This window comes from Canis lupus, chromosome 11, assembly GCF_011100685.1.
Source record: "Canis lupus familiaris isolate Mischka breed German Shepherd chromosome 11, alternate assembly UU_Cfam_GSD_1.0, whole genome shotgun sequence".
NCBI lineage: Eukaryota > Metazoa > Chordata > Mammalia > Carnivora > Canidae > Canis > Canis lupus.
The window spans coordinates 54745641-54770257 of record NC_049232.1 but is presented as its reverse complement, the minus strand read 5'-3'; the positions used below and the strand labels follow the sequence as shown (position 1 = coordinate 54770257).

Below are 24617 nucleotides of genomic sequence, written 5' to 3'. Positions count from 1 at the left end.
TTGACAAATGGTTAATTTTTAAGTTGGACACCCACAAACATAACATCCAAATGCAAAGTGAATTCCTCCGGCCACAGGAACAAGCAGGAACACTTTACTTAACCGAGCTATATTTACTGTCTCTCCTGTCTCCCCAGTTAAAATGCCTGCTCAGGGACCCATGTCTATCTGGTCACCGCCTATCCACAGCACCTAGAACAGTGCCTGGCACTTGATAGATGTTCCAGAAATACAAATATTTTGAAAAAATGGACTTTCTGATACTGCCCATGTACAGACCTGGTGCCAGCACCACGGGTATAGAGGTAAGAAAACCCAGCTTCAGCCATGGAGGGGTTCATAGCCCAGCAGGGGCACCCATAGGACCCAGGATTCATTTGTTCACTCAGTGCTTGAGCACCGGCTACAGCGGAATCAGACCCTAAGTGAAATGATACAACATAAACAAATCCACCATTTGAATTTAGGGGGGAAAAGGAAGAAATGACGTCTTCCCATTGCGGGCAAATCCTCCAGCAAGAAAGGAACCCAACACCTCATTTAGTTATCAAACATTGCTGGAACCAGGCGCTATTCTTGATACTAAGAATACACTGATGGGGCAGCCCCAGTGGCCCAGCGGTTTGGTGCTGCCTTCAGTCCCTGGGCGTGATCCTGGAGATCTGGGATTGAGTCCTGCATTGGGCTCCCTGCATGGAGCCTGCTTCTCTCTCTGCCTGTGTCTCTACCTCTCTCTCTCTCCCTCTCTCTCTCTCTCTCTCTAATAAATAAATAAAATCTTTTTAAAAAAATAGAATACATTGATTAATTAAGGCTGTCCTTGTCCTCAAGCAAAGATGGGCAAAAACAAAATAAAAAGAACCCACATCATAATACCATGTCACATGGTAACAGTGGACATATAAATGAGTCCAGACCTTTTACAGACGTGAGAATGATTTACCACAGGGGAGAGGAGACCACAGTGAATTTTCTTGGAAAAGATAATGCCTGAGCTGGGTTTTGACAGATGAATAGGAGTTTTCTGGGCAAAGGAGAGGAGAATGTCATTCCAGGCAGAGGGCACATCTGGTGCAGAGGCAGAGAAATGTGAGCCAGCATGATGCATCTGAAGAATTGCGGGTCATTGCTGAAATGTAATGTGAAAAGGGAGAGCTGGAGGCACCAAGATAGAAGGAGTAGCTGGGCCCAGATGCTGGAAGGCTTTCCCCGGACCTTATGCCTGAAGCTATAGGCCAGCAGTGCTGGGATTACACACAAGAATGATGAATCCGGGGATCCCTGGGTGGCGCAGCGGTTTAGCGCCTGCCTTTGGCCCAGGGCGCGATCCCAGGATCGAATCCCACGTCAGGCTCCCGGTGCATGAAGCCTGCTTCTCTCTCTCTCACTGTGTGCCTATCATAAATAAAAAAAAAAAAAAAAAAAAAGAATGATGAATCCGCTTTTGCTACATAACAAACCACCCCAAATCTCAATAGTTTAAAATCGTGTTTATGACTTACCCATCTGGGGTCAACTGGGTTTGGCTGGTTCTGGCTGGGCTTTGCTGCAGTGGTTTGGCTCTCCACAAATCTCTTTTCCTCCTGAGACCACGGGGCCAACGTGGGTGTGCCTTGATCATGGCAATGGCAGAGGCACAGGGTACAAAGGGAGGCATACAACATGTCTGGAGGCCAGGCCTCAGAAATGGCGTGTTTCTACCTCATTCTGCTCGCCAAAAGAAGTTACATGGCCTGGTCCACACTCAAAGGCATGCACCTGCAAAGTCATACAACACAGGACATAAGTAGGAGGACTGGAGAACTGGGCCCATCAATGCACTCTAACATGGGTAATGTGATCAGATCTCTGTGTTAGGTCTCTTGGCCGCAATGTGGAGGCTGGATTAAAGGGGATAGGCAGTTTCAGAGATTCAGGCATGAACTAAACAAATGCCCCAGGACCCCACAATTTGTTCTTTCCTCTATTCCACGTACTGGGATTTAGCCAGATCAGGCAAAGGGGGGCTTATCTCTAGTCTTTTGTTCGATTCTAAGAGCTCAGCCTGAGCACTTTGGTGCTTGCAGCAGTGAATAAGGATCCTTTGAAATAAGCAGATAAAGGCTAATATTCAATAAACTAGTGAACAAGGGTTTTCTTTAACTCTCTTGGAAAAGACATCTCTGAGACAAAAACAGAGCTGAGCTGCAATATTGGATAAGCCCCACTGATCACAAGAAAACCTAACATAGGTAATTGACTATTGGCAAACGCAACAGAACCAAATAAAGCAAGTAATTAACAATTATTGTGCTGGGCGGTAATGGAACTACAAATCTAGGCTGCCTAGGAGTTTGTCCCAGGCATTGATAAGAATAGAGTGTTTGTTAGTGGGTGAGTAACCCAGGTGTGAAATTCATTTTATTAGACTACATCTAAAAATAGGCTTGAATCAGACAGTGGAAAAGAACAGAATTCATCCCCACTTGCTCATTGGGGCACATGGGTAATAAACTCAAGGCTCTGGTTTTTGTTTAAAAAGGTGGAATTATGTTTGCAAGATTGTTTGCAAACATGGCCCCATTATTTCTCTTCTGGTATCTATGCTGTTTTGTGGTTGTTGATTTTGCATCTCTTCCCAAAACATGGGGTCTATTTCCCCACCTCCAGACACTGTGACTAGCTCTGACCAATAGACTGTAGCAGAAGTGACATTATCCTACTTCCAGGTCTAAGCCTCAAGAGGCCTTGTACCATCACTGCTCTCTTGGGAACCTTGGCCCCACCATGTGAACAAGCCCAGGCAAGGCTGTACTGGAGGATGAGGCAGTGAGTCAGTCCAGTTGTCCCAGCAAAGGCCCCAAGCATGTGAGACAGTTCAGCCAAAATCAGCAAAGAATGATTGAGGATACCTAGAATGGCTGGAGTGACCTTCAGTCTCGGCATCTAGAACTATCTGGGCCCTTCAAGATCACCTAGGCCAGGGTTGACTAATATAAAACACATAGGCCCCCACGTCCCGACTGGTGCCCAGGGCAGACATTGCTAACCTATTACCATATACTCTTTGAGCCCAGAAACAACTTCTGAATCCTTCTGGACGCAACACTGTAGGCAATCTCTACCCATCAGCTGCTCATTCCTGATGATTTCTATTACTCTCATTTCACAAAGGAGAAAATGGAGGCACAGGGTGAATCAGGGACTTATCCACAGAGAGCCTTTCCCTATGCTGCATGGCCTCCACATGGTTGTAAAAAACAAACACTTGTAAGTCTCAACTATAATTCAGGGAATCACTCCAATATGTGGGAGGGGCTTCTATAAACAATGTCATTTTTTTCTGCTTCCAGCTCAAGGTGTTATTTGGGCAGGTTTTTTTTTTTTTAATTTTTTTTTTTAATGTATGATAGTCACAGAGAGAGAGAGAGAGAGAGGCAGAGACATAGGCAGAGGGAGAAGCAGGCTCCATGCCCCGGGAGCCCGCCTTGGGACTCTATCCCGGGTCTCCAGGATAGCGCCCTGGGCCAAAGGCAGGCGCTAAACCGCTGTGCCACCCAGGGATCCCTTGGGCAGGTTTTAAACAGCAAGTTTTTATTATCATAATAAAAGAACACAAACAGTAGATTGTGCCTACTGCACTTAATAAAACCCTAAGAAATTCATTCATTCACCCATGGGCCAGGCATTATGCTGGGCATTTAGTTTATGAGGACACAATGGACACCCCAGACACCCAGGGAGCTAAAATCCTCAACTCTGACATTCTGCTTAGTTGGGGGAAGGTGCAACTGGTTCACAAGGAGGCTCAGTTCACCTCCTGCATCCCAGGGCTGGGAGGGATCCAGAGATCCCATACATACCACCCCTCATGCCATCTTTCATGCAGTCCTCTCTAGAGCCCTCTGATGGGCTCCCATTCACATACTTCCAGTGATGGAGAGATCATTACCTCTCACGGCTCCATAATTCCATCTTCAGATGGTTCTCCCTGCTACAAACTCCTCCTTTTGCCAAAAGGAAATGAGACTCTCTGAGACTCCCTCCCCTTGGACTGTGGGGAACTAACTTTCTGGGGACCTATGGAAAACACTGAGGAGGAGAGATGTCCCGGAAAAGATAGACAAGGAAAGGGGAGAAGGAAGACACTAAAACTGTCCTTCCCAATTTACAGTGTGGCAAGACCACTTCATATCCTTGCTCATAATTCTTACTCATATTGGTGAGTAAGACAATTGGTGGAACATTGTCTTACCCATTGTGCCCTGGTATATGCTGAGATCCTTGTAAACCTAACTCCTTCAGAAGACCCCAAATGCATTTTCTATGGTATCCTGTGTAAGAGAGCTGGTTGCTATGGTAACAATTGGATATAAATTTCCCAGAACCCCCAACTAAACTATTAATCAGAAAGATGAGAAAAGGGCCAGGGAAGTAAATAAATCAGTTAAGAAATCGGCTCCTACCAGGAAGCCAGGGCCACCACACCCTGCTGAGGTGATAACTCATCCCTCCCTTTGATCCTTTGATGGGGAAGGAGGGGGTAGCTGGAGCCCAAGCAGGGGGCGGGGGAAGCACTACCTCACTCCTCCTTCCAACTATTTGTCCCTCATCCTTGCAAAGTCAGAGAGGCTTGACAGTGGAATCCAGTGCAAGTATCTTGTCCATGGAGAGTGAGGAGAAGGGCCCTGAAACAGAAACATCAAAGGTACAATGTTGGACCCTGAAAACAGTGTTCTGACCGGCTTGAAAGAAGTGTTCTACTGAAGTGTGGTGATAAGATTGGGATTAGAGTGATAAGGGCCACATTTTTTTTAATTTTTTAATTTATTTATGATAGTCAGAGAGAGAGAGAGGCAGAGGCATAGGCAGAGGGAGAAGCAGGCTCCATGCACTGGGGCCCGACGTGGGAATCGATCCCAGGTCTCCAGGATTACGCCCTGGGCCAAAGGCAGGCGCTAAACCGCTGCGCCACCCAGGGATCCCGAGGGCCACATTTTAATGAGCAGTTTATAGGATTTGGTTCGGTTTTTTTTCAAGGACTTTCTCTTTCTTTAATGTTTATATTTGGCTGTCTTAATAAGGATTGGCATGGGAAGGCTTACTAAGCTTCCTTGAAGTGAAGTAGACCCACCTGTGAACTGGTAGGTCCCACTTCAAAGCCCTGGATGCTGGGGATGGAGGTGGGTGCTTGCTCTGACTATAGGAAACAAGGGAAGAAAGTTAATTTCTGGGAAGGGAAGAAACAGAGAATGCTTTCTTGGTGCACACAGAATCCTGCAAAGGGAATGTCTGTATGACCAAAAAGGTTTCTCAGGCCTCAGACCTGGGATTGATAGACTCCACTTCGGACTGCACTGTGTCCCCTGCTGACCAGGCCCAGTGGTGGTCCCAGCTTTGGCTGAGGCTGGCAGGGCTAAGGCACGTTAGCAAGGGAGAGCGACTAAGGAAGACCAGCCTTGGCTTTGCTGCAAACTCACCCTGAGATCTTGAGCAAAGCTCTTCGTGTGTCTGGACTTCAGTTCTCCAAACTCTATAAGGAAAAGTTTGGGCCAGCTAAGGTCAAAGTCACCATGTAACTAGCAGTAACAGGACTCTTTCTCCCCTACTGCTTGCTTCTCCTTAAGGGGAAAAGTGGACTTCATCAAGGATGTCATTCTTGGGAAAGAGAATCAGAGGCAAGGAAGAGGACTCCCACCTCAAAAGCCACCCTGGAAGAGATCTTACCAGAGAAAACAGAGGGATGTCTCCAAGACTCCAACAGCGGGGCCTCTGGTGCCTCTTTGGTGCTCTCTCACTTTACAATTAAGACTCTCAAGCAAGAAAAGAGGAAGGGAAAGGGATGAGAGGATGGAAGGGGGTTTTCCACCCCTAAGGCAGAGATTGAATTAAAACCTCAAAGAGAAAATTTTTTTAATTTTTATTTATTTATGATAGTCACAGAGAGAGAGAGGCAGAGACACAGGTAGAGGGAGAAGCAGGCTCCATGCACTGGGAGCCCGATGTGGGACTCGATCCCAGGTCTCCAGGATTGCACCCTGGGCCAAAGGCAGGCGCTAAACCACTGCACCACCCAGGGATCCCTCAACGAGAAAATTGAACAACACCCCATCTCTCTCCGCCATGTAGCAAGTCTTTACCCCAGAAAAGCATTGGCTACGCAAAGCCATTTTGCCCACTGCCTCCTGTAAGCATCCTCAAAACACTGTTTTGGGCTTGTCATAGTGGGGAGACCTTGAAGGGATCACTAAGACCCAGAGAGGGGAATGACAAAGCCAAGACCTCCCAGCAGGAGGCTGGAGAAGCAGGACTTACAGACAGGTCGACTTACAGACAGGTCTCCTGTGCTCAGACCATGCAGTTTCTGCTGCCCTTTCCCAGTATCCTTACATTGTCTTCCTTGGGCTCTTGCTATAATGAATGCACGTTCTGTAGTGAAAGTGGCAGAGAGAGATCCTGCAGGGATTGGTAATTTTTCACCATGGGTGGCATTGAGGCTTCCCTGTTCCCTGGAGGAGGGAAATGAAGGGTTGATTAAGTGCTCGAAACATCCCTGCCTGTGGACCATTTAATAAGTGCCTCGTCCATCTCTCAGGCATTAAAACCGACATTTGGTTTGCTAATCCAATTTGGCAAGCCTCTCCAAGGCTGTGATAGCTGGCTGCTGGGCGCCATTTTGTTTGATGTGCTAGGAATCAATGCAAGCTCCCCACACTCGCTCTCGCTACCGCTTGATTAATTACAAATGAGACCTTTCTCTTTACATTAATGTTCCAGTACGGACAGAGCAACCCTCAGTGGCTCCAGCAGCTCTGAGAATCTGGTGATGACCCAGCCAGTCACCTGATTCTCTCAGCCTAATTCCCAGATCTAAATAAATGAGGAGAAAGGAGTGGGGTCTGCAAAATCTCCCTGAACTCCGATCTATGCTATGCTGTCCACTTAGCAAGAGGAAATCTATAAGTAGGAGCCACTGAAGAACATTCAGCAGCTCACATAAAAATTAACAATGAGGTATGTTGTCATTTTGTTATGCAACATCCGTTATTTGAGTGCAGAATGAGTGTTCAGTGCATCTATTTCTCTCAGCAGACAAGAGTTCTGTAAGTTAGCAGGGCTTCCTTTGCCTTGCCACCAAGAAGCTCAAAGCTAAATACAGTTCCATGGTTCTAGATGCAGGCATTTTCCTGCACGCTCAGAGTGGTTTCTTACTTCATTTTTAACTATTATATCATGTGTGTTCCTTTTCTTAAAAAATAACTATGAATTACTCATTTTACCCTGCAAACTTGCTTACATTGTTGGAAATTTTCCTTCTTTCTTTCTTATCGGAGAATGCTCTTGGGAAAGGAAGATGTAGTAGATATTTATTTTTGCCTCCACAGTATTCATTCTTCAACAGGCACAACCCATGGGCCTCCGCTCTCAGTCTAGATTGTCTGGATAGACTTTTACTACCTGGCCCGGAGATGTGCGTTGCACTCCTTGGGCCACAGTGATTGGGTTGGAGTGCCCTGCAGAGTGAATATCAGACCTTCTGTTGGGAATGCTGAACAAAGATTCTTTTCCCTTTCTGCTGAATTTGAATGTGTAAGGATGTAGGCCCAAGTACTGCAAAAAATCATCTTGTGAACCTCTGTAGGGGGAAAGCTGGTCTGAAAATGAGTCAACCTTGAGGAGGAAGAAATGAGAGGCAAAGAAAGAAAGACATGCGGGCAGCCCTGGTGGCTCAGTGGTTTAGGGTCGCCTTCAGCCCAGAGCGTGACCCTGGAGACCCGGAATCGAGTCCCACATCAGGCTCCGTGCATGGAGCCTGCTTCTCCCTCTTCCTGTGTCTCTGCCTCTCTCTCTTTTCTGTGTTTCTCATGAATAAATAAATAAAATCTTTAAAAAAGAAAGAAAGAAAGAAAGAAAGAAAGAAAGAGAAAGAAAGAAGAAAGAAAGAAAGAAAAGAAAGAAAGAAGAAAGAAAGAAAAAAAGAAAGAAAGAAAGACAGACAGACATGCATCCTGACAACATTATTTGAGCCCTATATCCAGCTACAGGAGCCAATGCATTCACTTTGGGTGGGTTTCCAGTGGCTTGTAGCCAAAAGAATCCTGACAGTTTCTGGGACGGTTTCTGTTCATCGCACCTATGCCTCCAAGTCACCCTCCCTCCAGCCCCCCTCTTGAGAGACCACAGATGCTTCCTCTGACCAGTCTGGTATCCTCCCCAGGGGTTGTCATAGTGGCACTAGAGACCTCTTTAGTACCCTAATACATGAGAAATCAGGTTTTGTTGACGACCTCCCAAGCTCTCATTTCTAAGCACCTGTCAGTACAGACCGAAGGACAGTCCTGTTCTCTGCACTCTTAGGGTTTCCCTTATCCCCTCTCTTCTCATATTATCATCCCTCCTTTGGCCATCTGTCTGGTGATGGCTTCCAAGTCTATTTCCAGCCAGGCTGCTCTGGAGCTCCCCAGCTGGGTGCCTCCAAGCCCCTGCACCAGGCACCTTAGCCTCCACATTTCCTACCTCTGTGAGGGAGGGCACCTCCCTGAGTCCTTGTAGCTTAAAGATTTAGAGTATCTCTTGCTCACTTACCCTGTGCCTCCATTCAATTGGTCACCAAGTCCAGGCAGACATTTGCCTGATGTCCAGGGTATCCACTTCTACCTCCAGTTCCTACTGTTTCGTCTTCAATTCAGGTCAAACACAGGTCTTCACACTACTAATCTCCCCTCCTCCAACTTACTCCCCATACTTCCATCTGAAACTCCTTCTAAGATACTGCCCTCATTTGCAGCTTCCTTTCTCAAAATTCAAGGACTCTCCATCACCAAATCCTCATCTGCACAATCTGGCCCCACACTGAAGATACTCCAGCAAAGAGTACATCTTTCTGCACAAATGCCTCACACTTCTCTTCCACCACATCTTTGCTCACATGTTCTATCCCCCTCAGTCTCTACCAATTGAACTCCTAACTCATCTGTCAAAGCCCAGATCCCATTCTCCCTTCCGCTAAGAAAACTTATACCTACTGCCACCTTAAGAGTGAAATCAATGATACTGTACATAGAAAACCCAAAAGACTCCACCCCAAGATTGCTAGAACTCATACAGCAATTTGGCAGTGTGGCAGGATACAAAATCAATGCCCAGAAGTCAGTGGCATTTCTATACACTAACAATGAGACTGAAGAAAGAGAAATTAAGGAGTCAATCCATTTACAATTGCACCCAAAAGCATAAGATACCTAGGAATAAACTTAACCAAAGAGGTAAAGGATCTATACCCTAAAAACTACAGAACACTTCTGAAAGAAATTGAGGAAGACACAAAGAGATGGGAAAATATTCCATGCTATGGATTGGAAGAATTAACACTGTGAAAATGTCAATGCTACCCAGGGCAATTTACACATTCAATGCAATCCCTATCAAAATACCATGGACTTTCTTCAGCGAGTTGGAACAAATCATCTTAAGATTTGTGTGGAATCAGAAAAGACCCTGAATAGCCAGGGGAATATTAAAAAAGAAAACCAGAGCCGGGGGCATCACAATGCCAGATTTCAGGTTTTCCTACTACAAAGCTGTGATCATCAAGACAGTGTGGTACTGGCACAAAAACAGACACATAGATCAATGGAACAGAAGGGTCCAGAAATGGGCCCTCAACTCTATGGTCAACTAATATTTGACAAAGCAGGAAAGACTATCCACTGGAAAAAGGACAGTCTCTTCAATGAATGATGCTGGGAAAATTGGACAGCCATGTGCAGAAGAATGAAACTAGACCATTCTCTTACACCATACACAAAGATACACTCAAAATGGATGAAAGATCTAAATGTGAGACAAGATTCCATCAAAATCCTAGAGGAGAACACAGGCAACACCCTTTTTGAACTTGGCCACAGCAACTTCTTGCAAGATACATCCATGAAGGCAAGGGAAACAGAAGCAAAAATGAACTATTGGGACTTAATCAAGATAAAAAGCTTCTGCACAGCAAAAGAAACAGTCAACAAAACTAAAAGACAACCTACAGAATGGGAGAAGATATTTGCAAATGGCATATCAGATAAAGGGCTAGTATCCAAGATCTATAAAGAACTTTTTTAAAAAAGATTTTTATTTATTTATTCATGAGAGACACAGAGAGAGAGAGAGGCAGAGACACCGGCAGAGGGAGAAGCAGGCTCCACGCAGGGAGCCTGATGTGGGACTCCATCCCAGGTCTCCAGGATCACACCCTAGGCCGAAGGCAGATGCTCAACCACTGAGCCACCCAGGCGTCCCTATAAAGAACTTCTTAAACTCAACAGCAAAGAAACAAACAATCCAATCATGAAATGGGCAAAAGACATGAACAGAAATTTCACAAAGAAGACAAATACACATGGCCAACAAGCACATGAGAAAATGCTCCACATCACTTGCCATCAGGGAAATACAGATCAAAACCACAATGAGATACCACCTCACACCAGTGAGAATGGTGAAAATTAATAAGACAGGGAACAACAAATGTTGGAGAGGATGTGGAGAAAGGGGAACCCTCCTGCACTGTTGGTGGGAATGTGAACTGGTGCAGCCACTGTGGAAAACTGTGTGGAGGTTCCTCAGAGTTAAAAATAGAGCTGCCCTACGACCCAGCAATTGCACTGCTGGGGGTTTACCCCAATGATACAGATGCAATGAAACGGCAGAACACTTGCACCCCAATGTTTATAGCAGCAATGTCCACAATAGCCAAACTGTGGAAGGAGCCTCAGTGCCCATCGAAAGATGAATGGATAAAGAAGATGTGGTCTATACATACAATGGAATATTACTCAGCCATTAGACACGACGAATACCCATCATTTGCTTCAACGTGGATGGAACTGGAGGGTATTATGCTGAGTGAAATTAAGTCAATCGGAGAAGGACAAACATTATACAGTCTCATTCATTTGGGGAATATAAAAAATAGTGAAAGGGAATAAAGGGGAAAGGAGAGAAAATGAGTGGGAAATATCAGAGAGGGAGACAGAACATAAGAGACTCCTAACTCTGGGAAACGAACAAGAGGTGGCAGAAAGGGAGGTGGGTGGGGGACTGGGGTGACTGGGTGATGGGCACTGAGGGGGGCACTTGATGGGATGAGCACTGGATGTTATGCTATGTGTTAGCAAATCGAACTCCAATAAAAAAATAATTTAAAAAAAAGAGTGAAATCATACTTTTGGCTCTTGACTCAGAGTAGGGGCTTGTCTCAAATTTGGGTTCATCTGACACCAGCCACCTCCACCATGCAGCCTGAGTTCAACCCCAATGAGATCAAAGTCATATACCTGAGGTGCACTTGTACCATGTCTGCCTTGGCCCTGAAGATCAGCCCCCTGGGCCTGTCTCCAAAAAAAGTTGGTAATGACATCACCAAAGCAACCGGTGATTGGAACAGTCTGAGGGTTACAGTGAAACTGAATGTTCAGAACAGACAGGCCCAGGTTGCAGTGGTATCTTCTGCCTCTGCCCTAATCATCACAACCCTCAAGGAACCACGAGGAGACAGAAAGAAGCAGAAAAACATTAGATTAGGCACAGTGGAAAAGTCACCTTTGATGAGACTGTCAACACTGCCTGACAGATGCAGCACTAATCTTTAGCCAGACAACTTACTGGAACCATTAAAGAGATCCTGGGGACTGCCCAGTCTGTGGGCTGCAATGTTGATGCCCACCACCCTCACGACATCATAGATGACATCAGTAGTGGTACAGTAGAATGCCCCACTAATTAAAAACTACAAAGAGGGCAGCCCGGGTGGCTCAGTGGTTTAGCGCCGCCTTCAGCCCAGGGTGTGTGATCCTGGAGACCCGGAATCGAGTCCCACATCAGGCTCCCTACATGGAGCTTCTCCCTCTGCCTGTGTGTCTCTGCCTCTCTCTCTCTCTCTCTCTCTTTGTGTGTGTGTGTGTGTCTCATGAATAAATAAATAAAATCTTTTAAAAATAAAAACTACAAAGAAAAATATTTCAATAAAGGATCATTTTGGGGATCCCTGGGTGGCGCAGTGGTTTGGCGCCTGCCTTTGGCCCAGGGCGCGATCCTGGAGACCCGGGATCGATCCTGGAGGCCCGGGATCGGGCTTCCGGTGCATGGAGCCTGCTTCTCCCTCTGCCTGTGTCTCTGCCTCATTCTCTCTCTCTCTCTCTATGACTATCACAAATAAATAAAAATTTTTTAAAAAAGGATCATTTTACAACACGCCCCCCAAAATAAACTGCCATAGACAGATATGTACCCAGCCTATATTTAGAAAAATTATCTTACAAAATCACACAGGCCAACCCTGACAATAGAAGAACCCAGGACAAATAAAAGAGGAGTCCTGTAGCCCACAGCACCTGCTCCTTTTCTTTTCACCCTCCCATATCCCTGACTCCATCATGTACTGTACGAGTATGTACACAAGTGTGGACTTTAAGCCCTCCTGCCCAAGGTCTGCATCACCCCAACAGCTCCTGTGCCACCCCCAGTTACCTTTTGACCATCTCTTGAGGCCAGAAGTTCAACAGTCTTGCAGAAGAGGCGAGTGAGGTTCTAGAAGCAGGCTTAGTCCATTTGGGCGGGAGATCCCAAGGTGGAGAACACCAGAGGGAGGTCTAGAAGGGGCCTGGTTCTGGCGGGTCCTCAGCCCTGTGGGGAGGATGCAGCTGAAGGAGGCTGAAGCTATGGCCTCTGCAGTAAAGTTTCTCACACTTGAGTGTGCACATGAATCAGGAGATTCTGCATTTATATGAGCTCCTAGGGGAAATAGAAGCTCCTGGGCCATAGACTGCAGTAGGAGTCACAAGGGGCTACAGCATGAGGTTCAGGTCCAAGTGTAGATAGAAGCTACATTAGCTGTATGGAGTCTTCTTTGCCACTGAGTGAAGTACAACAGGAGCTTCAGTTCTCCGACTGAGGGAAATACTTTTGCAGAAAGGACAGCTCGGTCTCACCTCACTAGCTCCAGGGTTCTCCTAACAGCCCAGAGAGGCAGTGACTAGGCAGGTTGGAAGATTCAGGCCTTTGCCTACTGCTGTGAGGAACCCACCAGACCCCTCAGAGCAGGTACTGGAAGGAAATAAAGTCATTTCCTGGATACATATGACTGCCAGTGAACACCAGCCTTGCCATCAAAATTGCACAGCTAAGAAGGACCCCAGGTAGCATCTCAGGGATATTGGAGGTGGGAAGACACTGGGCTCCCCCCAGGGTCTTCCCTTCCCCTGCACTCTTTCATGCTCTAATTTCACATTCTTGCTAATTACTTGACTCTCTTCTCCTCTCAGCATTGCTGACAAAGTTGGGCCCCCCTCTAGCCTTTTCGGCCCCATTCAAAATGTAGCATGAAGGCTGGTAAGTAGGGGGGAGGGGTAAGGAAGGGTGGCACCTCCTGCCTTCTCGGTTGTTCCTGGAGTCTTATAAGCCACTTGAGCTTATATATGTCTGTTCTTGCCAGGAGTCACTGAGCATTGGGACCTGAAGTATCTCGTACAACTGTCTCACTTAACAATGACGAAATTGAGGTCCAGAGAGGTGGAGAGGTGTGGCAATTAGCCTGAAGTCCTACAGCAAATTGGTATGGAGCCATGGCTAAATACAGGTCTCCCCACTCCCAGTGCAATTCTGCCCCCTGCCCCATGGACTCTTGTGATTACACTGGCCTGGCCCAACTAGATGATTTAGGTCAGCTGACTAGCAATTGATCTGCAACCTTAATTCTCCTCTGCCTTGTAGCATAACATATTCACAGGTTCTGGGAATTAGGGAGGTCATCATTCTGCCTATCACAGCCCTTGACCATGTGGCAACTTGGAGAATCTGAGAAAAACTAGGGCTTCACCTGAATCAAAATACGCAGGCTAAAAAAATTTGGCATGTAATCTCAGGGAATTTATGGGCACCCAAGCATGAACCCTGGTTATGACTCTTGGCTCAAAGGGATAACGTGGGTCCCCACCTATGACATTTATCACAGGTATATTAGTGTGTGCACCCACAGGCACAAGTGCATACATGTGCACATGTATGTACTCGTACACATATGTGCCTATATCTACATGTGTGTGCTGTGTGTGCACATGCACACAAACTTACATGGATGTACACATATACATATATACATACCACACCATATTCCTATGGAATTAGCAAGACTTTGGCTTCCCTTTGTGTGAGATGCAGCCTAGAAGGCAGAGAAGAGCAGTCTGCCCCTGCATTGCCTCTCCAACAAGCTCATTTCACCTCCAATCCAGGTCCCTGGTGTCTGGCCACTCTGTGCTTATCACTGACCTTCATCAATGACCTCTGGTAGATCTGGCCCAGGAGAATGAGTACCAAACCCTGGCTGGCATGAGCCCTGTGGCTTATGTTTTGGCAGCACGTTCAGCTTGCAAAGCTGCTTCCCTGAGGCTTCTCCTTGGAGTAATATTAATTTTTTGACTGTTGTCCTTTCAGGGTCCCTGATTCTTATACCTGTGCATTCAGATCTTGAGATAAAGTTGATAGAGGCTAATCACAAGGAAGACAGGAGGATTGACTGTACCTAGACGCCCACATGTACATGCACACTCACTCTTGGGCATGACTATCAATAGATGTTACACACACGCATGTGTATGCACGCATGCACACACACACAATCTATTTCCAATAAGGCTGTCTGTCTAGACATCCAGGAAATCCACCCCCTGAACACATGTGTGTCTCCAGAATGGCAAGTCCCCAAAAAGAGAAAGCCATAAGGGGAAAGGATGGCCTGGCGTCTTCCTTGGTATGACAAATATGCATAGCTATTCCCTAGACAATCTCCCATTCATTCCCAATCTTTCACCCCACAGTTCCAGGCTCCTTTGAGCCCAATCTCTTCCCCCAGTGTTCTCACCTCATCCTAAATTCCAGCGCTCAGGTTCAGCTGTCAGTCACCATTTACTCTGCTTGAGTTCTGCTTGTTGGGGTAGCGGATGCTCCAAGTTCCAAGGGTAAAAGGAAGTGGAGTAAGGTCACTGTGGTCTAAGGTCAGGTGAAATAGCTAAAACGCTGTCATACTTCTGAGCCCACAAAAGGTGATTTCTTCCTAGTGTATCTCCAGTAACTGATTATGTAAAAAAAAGTATCTCTCCTTCCTAGTCTTGAGTCATGCTCTCCCAAATCCCCTTCTCTGTATTACATTAATGTTGAAAGGCACAAGATTCTAGAGTGGAGAAGGACCCAACTGAGCACCTCCCCCCCTCAGCTGGATCTTTGTGGTTTGTCCAGATGGGGGCCCTCACCTTCCCAGAGAAGACATTGCTTGTTGATCCTATCCAGGTGCAGCAAACTCTTCCAGCAGCTCTTCAGAGGACAATGATCAATAACCAATTGGCAACAAGGCCTGGGTGAAGGGGGGGCAGGGAGACAGGTGGCAACTGCCCACCCCCAGCACTGCTCATGCCAGTAAGCTCTGTGACAACCACTGGACCCACAGATGATGACATGCTTTGGGGAGCAATGAGGAGCCACTTGGGGTTTCCCACTTTGGGCTTCTTTGTTTAGGGCAGGTCAGCGCTGACTGGGAGTGGCTTGGAGAGAGATGAAGACTCTTAGCTCAAGAGGGAAGCACTGAAAAGAGGACCTCTATTTGGAGGAAGTGAAAAGAGGTTGGAGAGAAGGCCAAGGCCACAGAGAAAGAGTAGAGAGAAAAGGGCACTGTGAGAGTCTACTCATAGCCAAACCCATAGTCTTTCCCCTTCTTCCTGGTTTTCCGGAGTTAACAATGTGCCCAGGCTCCATCGCAGCCACAGGTGTCCACAGCATACAGTCATGGCTAACGAGATGTAAAAAGAAGTCATCTGGGTGGGGTTTCTGAGAAACCCTTGTGCGCAATGTCTGTTCTCAGACCCTGCTGGCTCCAGGCCTTGTATCTTTCTCTCTCTCTCTCTCTCTCTCTCTCTCTCTCTCTCTCTCTCTCACAGACACACACTTTTTTTTTTTAAAGATTTTATTTATTTATTTATTCAGAGAGAGAGAGAGAGAGGCAGAGACACAGGCAGAGGGAGGAGAAGCAGGCATCATACAGAGAGCCCGTCATGGGACTCATCCAGGGTCTCCAGGATCATGCCCTGGGCTGCAGGCAGAGCTAAACCGCCCTGCCACCAGGGCTGCCCCCCCACACACTACACTTAATAAACACAAAGATTGTCCCTATCTTTTGGGATTAAGTGCGTAACACTGATACACTGATGCACTGCAATCTAAACCCTAAACATCCATTATTATTACAAACACCATTCAGGCCCCAGGGAAACACACTATCACATTGACCTATTTCCTTGAAACATACTCAGTCTGGAAATTCTGTCTTTCGGCACCTCATGACACTGGAAATGGATATTATTTCAGAAATCAGGAAAGACCCAACTGCAGAAGAGCTTAAGTGATGGAAAAAGCAAGTGACCTTGTTAATTCCTTTCCAGCATAAAGCATGAATGTTATATTCTTACTCAACAAACTACATTTTCCTATTGAGCCAAGTATCCATCTTCTGGCTTCTTTTCTGGCTCCAGTACCTTCCTGAAGGTAAGCAGAGCATTCACAACCACTGTACATGGTGGCTAAAGAACATGCTGCGATACTCAACACTTCATATTACTCTCAAATAAACATGTATGTGGGTCTAGACAAAATCTGCATGAAGCACAGTATGAAGTATTTACCTTGGCCATCATGTGGATGTTGAATGATAGCATGCCAAGTTTTATTTTCACAGAAATATTTAACAAGATTTAATTACATTTTTAAATTACATTTTAAAAAATAAAATAAAATGAACTTATTTAAATGGTGTTACTATACATGGATTATAATTTGTATTTTATCTTTCAGTTTGTTAGGTAATTATGACTTCTTTAGAAAAAAATAACTTTTCTAGAAAATGTACGTGAAAGCAGTTTTAATTCTTTCATTTTTATGTTCACTTTAATTTATGCTTATTTTTGACTTATATTTGTGGATGGAAATCTTGTATACTTTCACTACAATTACATTTCATGTTTTAATCCTTTAGGGTGGGTTTGACAAACTTTTACTTAAAGGGCCAGAGGGGCACCTGGGTGGCTTAGTAGGTTGACTCTTGATTTTGGCTAAGGTCATGATCTCAAGATCCAAGAGGCTCGTCCCGCTCCCTCTGTTTCTCACCCCTGCTCAAATAAATAAATAGATAAAATCTTTAAAGGGCCAGAGAGGAAGCGCCTGAGTAGCCCAGTCAATTGAGCAGCCCACTTGTGATTTTGGTTCAGGTCATGATCTCAGGGTCCTGGGATCAAGCTCCATCTTGGGCTCTGAGCTCAGCTTAGGGGGGAGTCTGCTTGAGGATTCTCTCTCTCTCTCTCTCCCCTTCTCCCTCTGCCCTTCCTCCACACAGGCACTCATGTGCTCTTTCCTTCTCTCAAATTAATAAATAAATCTTTAAAGGGCCAGAGAGTAAATATTTTAGGCTTGTAGGCCATACAGTTTCTGTCACAAGTACTCAACCTTGATGCTCTGACACGAAAACAGCCAAGGACAATATGTTAAAAAAAAAATGTGCATGGTTATGTGCAAATAAAACTTTATTTACAAAAACAGACAGTGGGCCTGCAGGTCACAGTTTGCCAAACTCTGTTTCAGATCATTACTGTCAATAGAATCCAAAATTTGTAAAAATCTTGGTAATATAATCATTGAATTTTGCTGAGACGAAAGCAAGAAAAATAAATTTTATGAATATGTAACTTATAAATGATGTATACCATGATTTTATTATTCATTCAGACTTCGCCAGCTCATCAGCAGTATACCCAGATATATTCAGTCATAATTAAATTCAATTGTCTTTGGTGATTTACTGATTTTCAGTCATATAAAAATTATGGCTTGACATATATTCTTGATTTTGTCATTTTGAAGGTATATTTGTCAAGGCAGGAAGATGAATATATGTTATTTAATAGTACACTGGCTTGAATTACAACTTTTAAATAGATAAACATATGGTAGCTGGATCTCCTTTTGTACTCATGTCCTGGGCTCTGCAGAGTAGCCTGAGCTCTTTAGTAAGGTACAAGCTTGGCTGGCTTTCCCTTTCTTTTTTTTTTTTTTTAGACTATTTATTTATTTATTTATTTATTTATTTATTTATTTATTTATTTATTTATTTAAGAGAGAGAGTGAGAGAGAGAGAGAAAGCACAAGCCAGGGGTGAGGCAGAGAAGCAGACTCCCCACTGAGCAGGGAACCTGACTCAGAACTCAATCCCAGGACTCTGGGATCATGATCTAAGCTGAAGGCAGATGCTTAACCAACTGAGTCATGTAGGTGCCCCTGGCTTTCCTTTTCACCATTTTGACTTCCTGCTTCCCTGAAAAATAGACATGATATTGGGAGTTTGGCTACCATCTTGTGACCATGAGGAAGAGGCTAAGTAACGGTAGAAACTGAACCACCAAACTCAGTTCAGAAACTACCCACCCCCAGACCCTTACCATGTGAAAAAAAAAAAAAACCAATCACTATGTGGATAAGTCACTGTTACTTGTCTGTTATAAACATCCAAACACAAATTGCAAAGATGTAAATCCCAACTGGGAGGCAGCTATCCCTCCACAGCTCTTATGATGCATCTATCACAGCTCCCACCACAGGCTGGTTCACAGCACAGCACATTCAGTCACTCACTCACTCATTCATTCAATAAACTTTTTCAAGCACCCACTCTGTGCCAGGGCCCAGGGCACCATGAGGAACTGGAGGGTAATATAGGAGAGATCATAATAAGGAATTCACAGCTTGGTGATGGATCCTTACAATAGATCCTTGACTTACCCACAGTATTAGTTAAGACATGGATCAACATACATGCATCAGAAGCCCAGACTAACGATGGGTTAAACAAAAGAGAAGTTTATTTCTCTTATGTATAAAAGTCTAGGCTGGTATGGCTATGAATTTGTCAGAAGCCCAGACTTCCTCTTTCTTATTGCTCAGCCGCCATGGGGTTTCCTTGTGCACCTGGTTCAAGATGCCTAACCACCTGTTCATACGCTACCCAGGTGGAAGGAGCAGGGGTGAACATGCCCATTCCCTTTAAGGGTATAACCTACTTTACCCCATTGGGCAGAATTTAGTACACAGCCATAACTAGTTTCAGGGAGGTCTGAGAAATATAGTCTTTCTTCTGGGCCACCACATGCTCAGGAAAAAAAAAAAAAACGGATTTCTATTATATAGAAGAAAGGGAAATCATCCTTTCTGCCATACTTTCCAAAACAGTGCTGAACCACAAAAATAATGAACTCAAACAGGTAGATTTGTGACTTCTGGAATCACGTTCCTAACAAGACACTGGTATTTCCTCTATTCATTCCTCACCACTACTATTTAACTGTCTTTTGAAGATTTCATTAAAGTTTTGTGTATCTCCATTTATTGCACCAAGAGTGCACACACATACACAACAGAAAAAAATAAGACAATTTTGGTTTTTGTTTTCGAGGGAGAATATGTGTGTGTGTACATATGGGGGGAGTGGCAGAGGGATACATACAGGGCTTGATTCACAACCCTGAGATCATGACCTGAGCAGAAATTAAGAGTCAGATGTTTAACCCACTGAACCACCCAGATGCCCCCAAAATAAAACAGTTTTTATCAATGAAGCAGAGGCATTTCCCTAAATGATGAGTTGAGAACACCAAACCACCTCAGCGAGAATTAGACAGCAGGCAGTCTGCTAGGTTCACTCACTAGATCAGTATCTTGGTTCAGCATGCTGGCCTCACAACTCAGGATTCCAATCCATGGCTTTTAGGGTCTTCAGAAAAAGCCAGCACACCAAGTGTTATGCCTGTGAGTGCCACAAATCCTGTGAATTGAGGTGTGTGTTACGATAAGTGAACAAGTGAAATAGTCCATTTTAATATTGCTCTTTTCATTCAAAGGACGTTTTAATGTGGTACTTTTGCCAGCTCATTCTGAGCTGTATCAAAATGTAAAAGCTGTTTGTTTTTGGTGTAAGGCCACCTTTAATCCCAACCTATTTCTCAGCCTCAATCCACTTCTTGCTTCACTCCTTCCTCATTCTCATTCAACCACAAAATTTACGACCATAGCAAATGGCCCATAATAAACGAGCCCTAGTAAAATATCTGTAAATCCACCACTCCTCTCCCAAGGGAGATTTAATAAAAAGGAACTCAGATAAAAATACTCATTAAGAGTTGAAACAGACTGATAGACAGTGCTTAATTTATAATTAATACATGAGAAAATTATGGTCTTTCTCAAGGGTATTTGAAAATATTTTAGTCCCATAATTTTTGGCCAGTATCAAAATTGTTCCATTAGTTCTCATATTTTAATAATGCCTCTGGTAAGTTTTTCTTTATATACAGAGATCATATTCTAGGTCTCTTTGGGGTTGGTCCTCACACTGGCAAATTTTCAGATAGCTTTGATTGGGTTGACATTTTTAGTCATTATTTTTCTTTTTCCTTTCATGACCTGACCTAACACGGGTAGAAATAATGAGGTTTCATGGAGTTTATTTTTGACAACTTTGGTGGCTTTAAATAAGTGTCTTTGACCCAATTTAAAATGGTTGCAGATTTTAAGGTGCATTATCTACTAAAGTATCAAATGGAATCTCTGGGTCATTAGTTGCCACAAACAGAATCATTTGAGCTGCAAAAGAAAAATCCAAACCACTCTGTTCACTGCTTTTAACTTTTCCTTGGCTAATGTCTCTCATGTTTTTTTGTGGGGTTTTTTGCACTAACTGTAAAATATTTTTAGTAGTTAAGAAGACTGAACAGGTGGATCTAATGTGTCCTGCTCCAAAACTATCACCACAGATACTGTTTCTTCAACTGTAAAAGAGAATAATAATGGTACCTAATACACAGTGTTTGAGAATTATGTTAGGATATGTAAAGTACTTAGCATGGTGCCTAGCACATAAATGCTCATTAGATGATAGCTATTGTTATATAGTTGCTATTCTTTAGAGCAAAGGGCCTAAGTCTGAACACAAGGAAACATTGGACTGACCCAGACTAAGGAATCTACCCCAGAAAGAAAGGCCTGTCCCCTCTAAAGCTGTCAGAGACATGCATGAATAGTAAGGACTGGGGGAGCTGCTATAGACTGAAGGAGACTAGAGAGCCATGATTACTAAATGTAACGTGTCAGCCTAGATTGCTCCTACACCAGAGAGGGAACAGAGATTTTGTTGGGACAGTTGACAACAATGGGAGTTCTTTGTACAACTGGTCTTGCAACTTTTCACTGAATCTAAAATTATTTCAAAATGAATCATTATCATTGAAAGGTATCTCTATATTTCTTCATGCCTTGAGGAGGCAACGGGCCAATGAACACCTCCCTCAAGGGAGTGGCCACCAGCTTCCAATTCCAGGTAACATGAGATCGTCAGACAAATTGCAAAATATGAGTGAGAACACTTCCACTTCTATTCTGTAAGGATTAACTGCCACAGAAACTGCCTTCCTAGCCTAAACAACTAAAAGCCACCAAAATGAGTAAAGTGTTGTTTACAGATACTGGACTCAGGGAAAAACAAGACTGTGATTACAGGAAAAACAAGAGATGAGGCCTATGGCTATCCTACCTGACTGCCTAGGAGAAGTTCCTAGCACAGGGAGGAGGATACACACCGAGCCCAATAGACCTACTGAGTTGAGGAACAGATCAGAGTTCAAGGAGGCAGATACAACTAGAATCTGCAGTATAGAAAGACAAAGATGAGAAGCCATGCACAGGGAGCTCCAAAGACCCCCAGTAAATACATCTAGAAGACAGATCAGGGGCTGCCTGTGGATGTGCAAAGGGAGCTGGCTATAAAGAAATACAAGGAAACTTCTGGGCAATGGAAAAGTTCTATCTTGATTGTGGTGGTGGTTGCACAACTGAAAACATTTGTCAAAACCCATTAAAGAGACACCTGGGTGGTTGAGCATCTGCCTTTGGCTCAGGGAGTGATCCCAGAGTCCCCAGATCAAGTCCCACATCGGGCTCCTTGTGGGAAGCCTGCTTCTCCCTCTGCCTATGTCTCTGCCTCTCTCTGTGTGTCTTTCATGAATAAATAAATAAAATCTTTTTTAAAAAACCATTAAATTAGAAAATTGGTGATATTGAATGTAAATTACATCTCAATATGTACATCTCAAAAACTATACAACTGAGAGCCATCTTGAATCAAACAGCAAAATCGCTGTGGTCTTGAGAGGTTTCAAAGCTGAGTCCAATGTTTGCCCTGATGCCCTGCAAATCTCTGAACTCACCTTCATTGGACTACATATTTTGCTGCACCAGGTTTTTTTTTTTAAAGATTTATTTATTTATTTGAGAGAGAGAGTGTGTGAGCAGAGGAAGGGGCAGAGGGAGAGGGAGAAGGAGAGAATTCCTAGCAGATTCCCCATTGAACACAGATCCTGATATGGGGCTCAATCCCAGGACCCTGAGATCATGACACAACCTGAAATCAAGAGTTGGATGTTCAACTAACTGTGCCACCCAGGCGCCCCTTGCTGCTCCAGTTTCTAACAATTTCCTTTTCTAAGTCTTTGGAGAACCTTGATAGGCCCCATAGAGAATTATAAATGGAGCCTGAAGAGTTTCTCAAATGCAAGTCTTGTCACCTTGAACTTCAGGACTCTCTTACACACTCAAGAAATTGTTCCTCAGGGATCCCTGGGTGGCGCAGCGGTTTGGCGCCTGCCTTTGGCCTAGGGCACGATCCTGGAGACCCAGGATCGATTCCCATGTCGGGCTCCCGGTACATGGAGCCTGCTTCTCTCTGCCTGTGTCTCTGCCTCTCTTTCTCTCTCTGTGACTATCATAAATAAATAAAAATTAAAAAAAAAAAAAGAAAAAGAAATTGTTCCTCAAGGGCTTAAATTCCTCTGCTGCTACCGAATGAGGCAATGTGGCTTTTTAGTCACATGAAGCATACTTGTCAAAATGGCTTCTTTGAGCTAAGTCTATCAAGGAAGCATCAACAGCCATCCCAAACAGACATTGCCTTTGTCCAATGAGCTTCTGTTCGGCACCACAGTTAAGGGAGTAAAAAGGTCTTGTGTGAACAGGTTCCTGAACTCCTGCCAAAATTTTTCTTTGGACCTGTTACCATGATAAATTATATTAATGTACATACTAATCTGAGCCATCTTTACATTCCTGAAATAAAAAACCAACTTGGTCGTAATGTATTATTCTTTTAACATACTACTGGATTGAACATTATTTCATTTGGGACTTCTGCCTCTATATTCTTAAGTGTGTAACCAGTTTATTGAACGGTCTAAAGTCAGCAGACTATAAACATAAAATGGTTTTATGTTTTGGTCCAGTTGTTTACCTTCAAACAAATTCTGTTAAATCACTCCTTTCTGTCCCATAATGACATTTGAACAGACCACATGGCTTTCTGGTCACTTTCAATTACTAAAAAGTCCAGGCTAACCCTATTACCAGTTTTAAACTCCAGTTGCAGCATGGGCACCTGCACATGCAGGTCAAAGCCTGTCTAGAACATTTCCTTAACCAAGACTGCTAAGAAAAATGCAGAACTCATAGAACCCCACAGAAAAGTTTCAGAAATGTGTAGATACCTACAAATAGTTTTTGATTCTCTCCATGGCCAGCATGAATTAACAGTAGGCTGAGCCCATCCAGAATGCCTAGAAACAGCAGATGACTTCTGTTAAGAACAAGATGGTGATATGGCCTTGGATAGGTGCCTATCTATAGAGTACAAAGACAGTCCACATCAGGCCAGCAAGAAGTCATCTGAAGTTACAGATCTATAGTCTACCAACCACCTAAGGAGGAAGCAGTGAAATGGTCTGACATAAGTCATGCCCTGGCTGGAAACAAAGTGACAACCTTCACCATGAGCCTGGACTTGGAGGTTTCCACTCTGTGGAGCCACATCTGGCCTGCTTACTGCCCTCCAGAGAGGTGATGAAGAAAGGAAGTACTCCTACATGCTTACAGCAAGGATGATCCTTGAAAACATTATACTTAGTGAAAGAAACTAGTAACAAAAGACTACATACTATGTGATTCCATTCATATGGAGTCCAGAATAGAGATATCTATAGCAACAAAGAGTAGGTTAGTGATTGCTTTACATGGGGGACAGGGGAATGAGGGGAAAAGAGGAATGAGAGCTAAAGAGCACAGGGTTTCTTTCTTTCTTTTTTTTTTTTTTTTTTTGAGGTGATAAAAATGTACTATTGCCTATGGTGATGGTCACACACACCTGTGAATTTACTAAAAACCATTGGATTGTACACGCTTTGAGTGGGTGAAGGGATGATATGTGAATTATATGTCATTAAACCTATTGAAAGAAAAAGTTAGAGAGGGAGGAAGAGAAAGAGAGTGGGGTATCGCCAACTATAAGTTGTGCAAGAAAGGCAATGCATTAGGTGCAATAGGCCCCTATCTGTAGTTCCTTAGATCAGATGTCTGAATTCAAGATGGTCATCGGATCCATGCAGCAGGCAAGATGGGAAGGTCTGAATCAATGCCAAATGAGACAAGAAGCACATCCAAGTCCTCAGAAGTATGGGAGG

At 44.2% G+C, this 24617-nt stretch overlaps 1 long non-coding RNA gene and 1 pseudogene across 1 annotated transcript; one reads left to right on the top strand and one right to left on the bottom strand.

The window, feature by feature from the left end:
• Positions 1-1339: 1339 nt before the first annotated feature.
• Positions 1340-5824, bottom strand: LOC111098098. The gene is made up of 5 exons (XR_005366421.1): positions 5707-5824; positions 5114-5179; positions 4561-4667; positions 1503-1758; positions 1340-1395 (listed from the first exon to the last, which is right to left on the bottom strand). It is a non-coding gene; the product is annotated as an uncharacterized LOC111098098 (long non-coding RNA).
• Positions 5825-11231: 5407 nt separating this feature from the next.
• Positions 11232-11755, top strand: LOC106559523 (annotated as a pseudogene).
• Positions 11756-24617: the final 12862 nt, after the last annotated feature.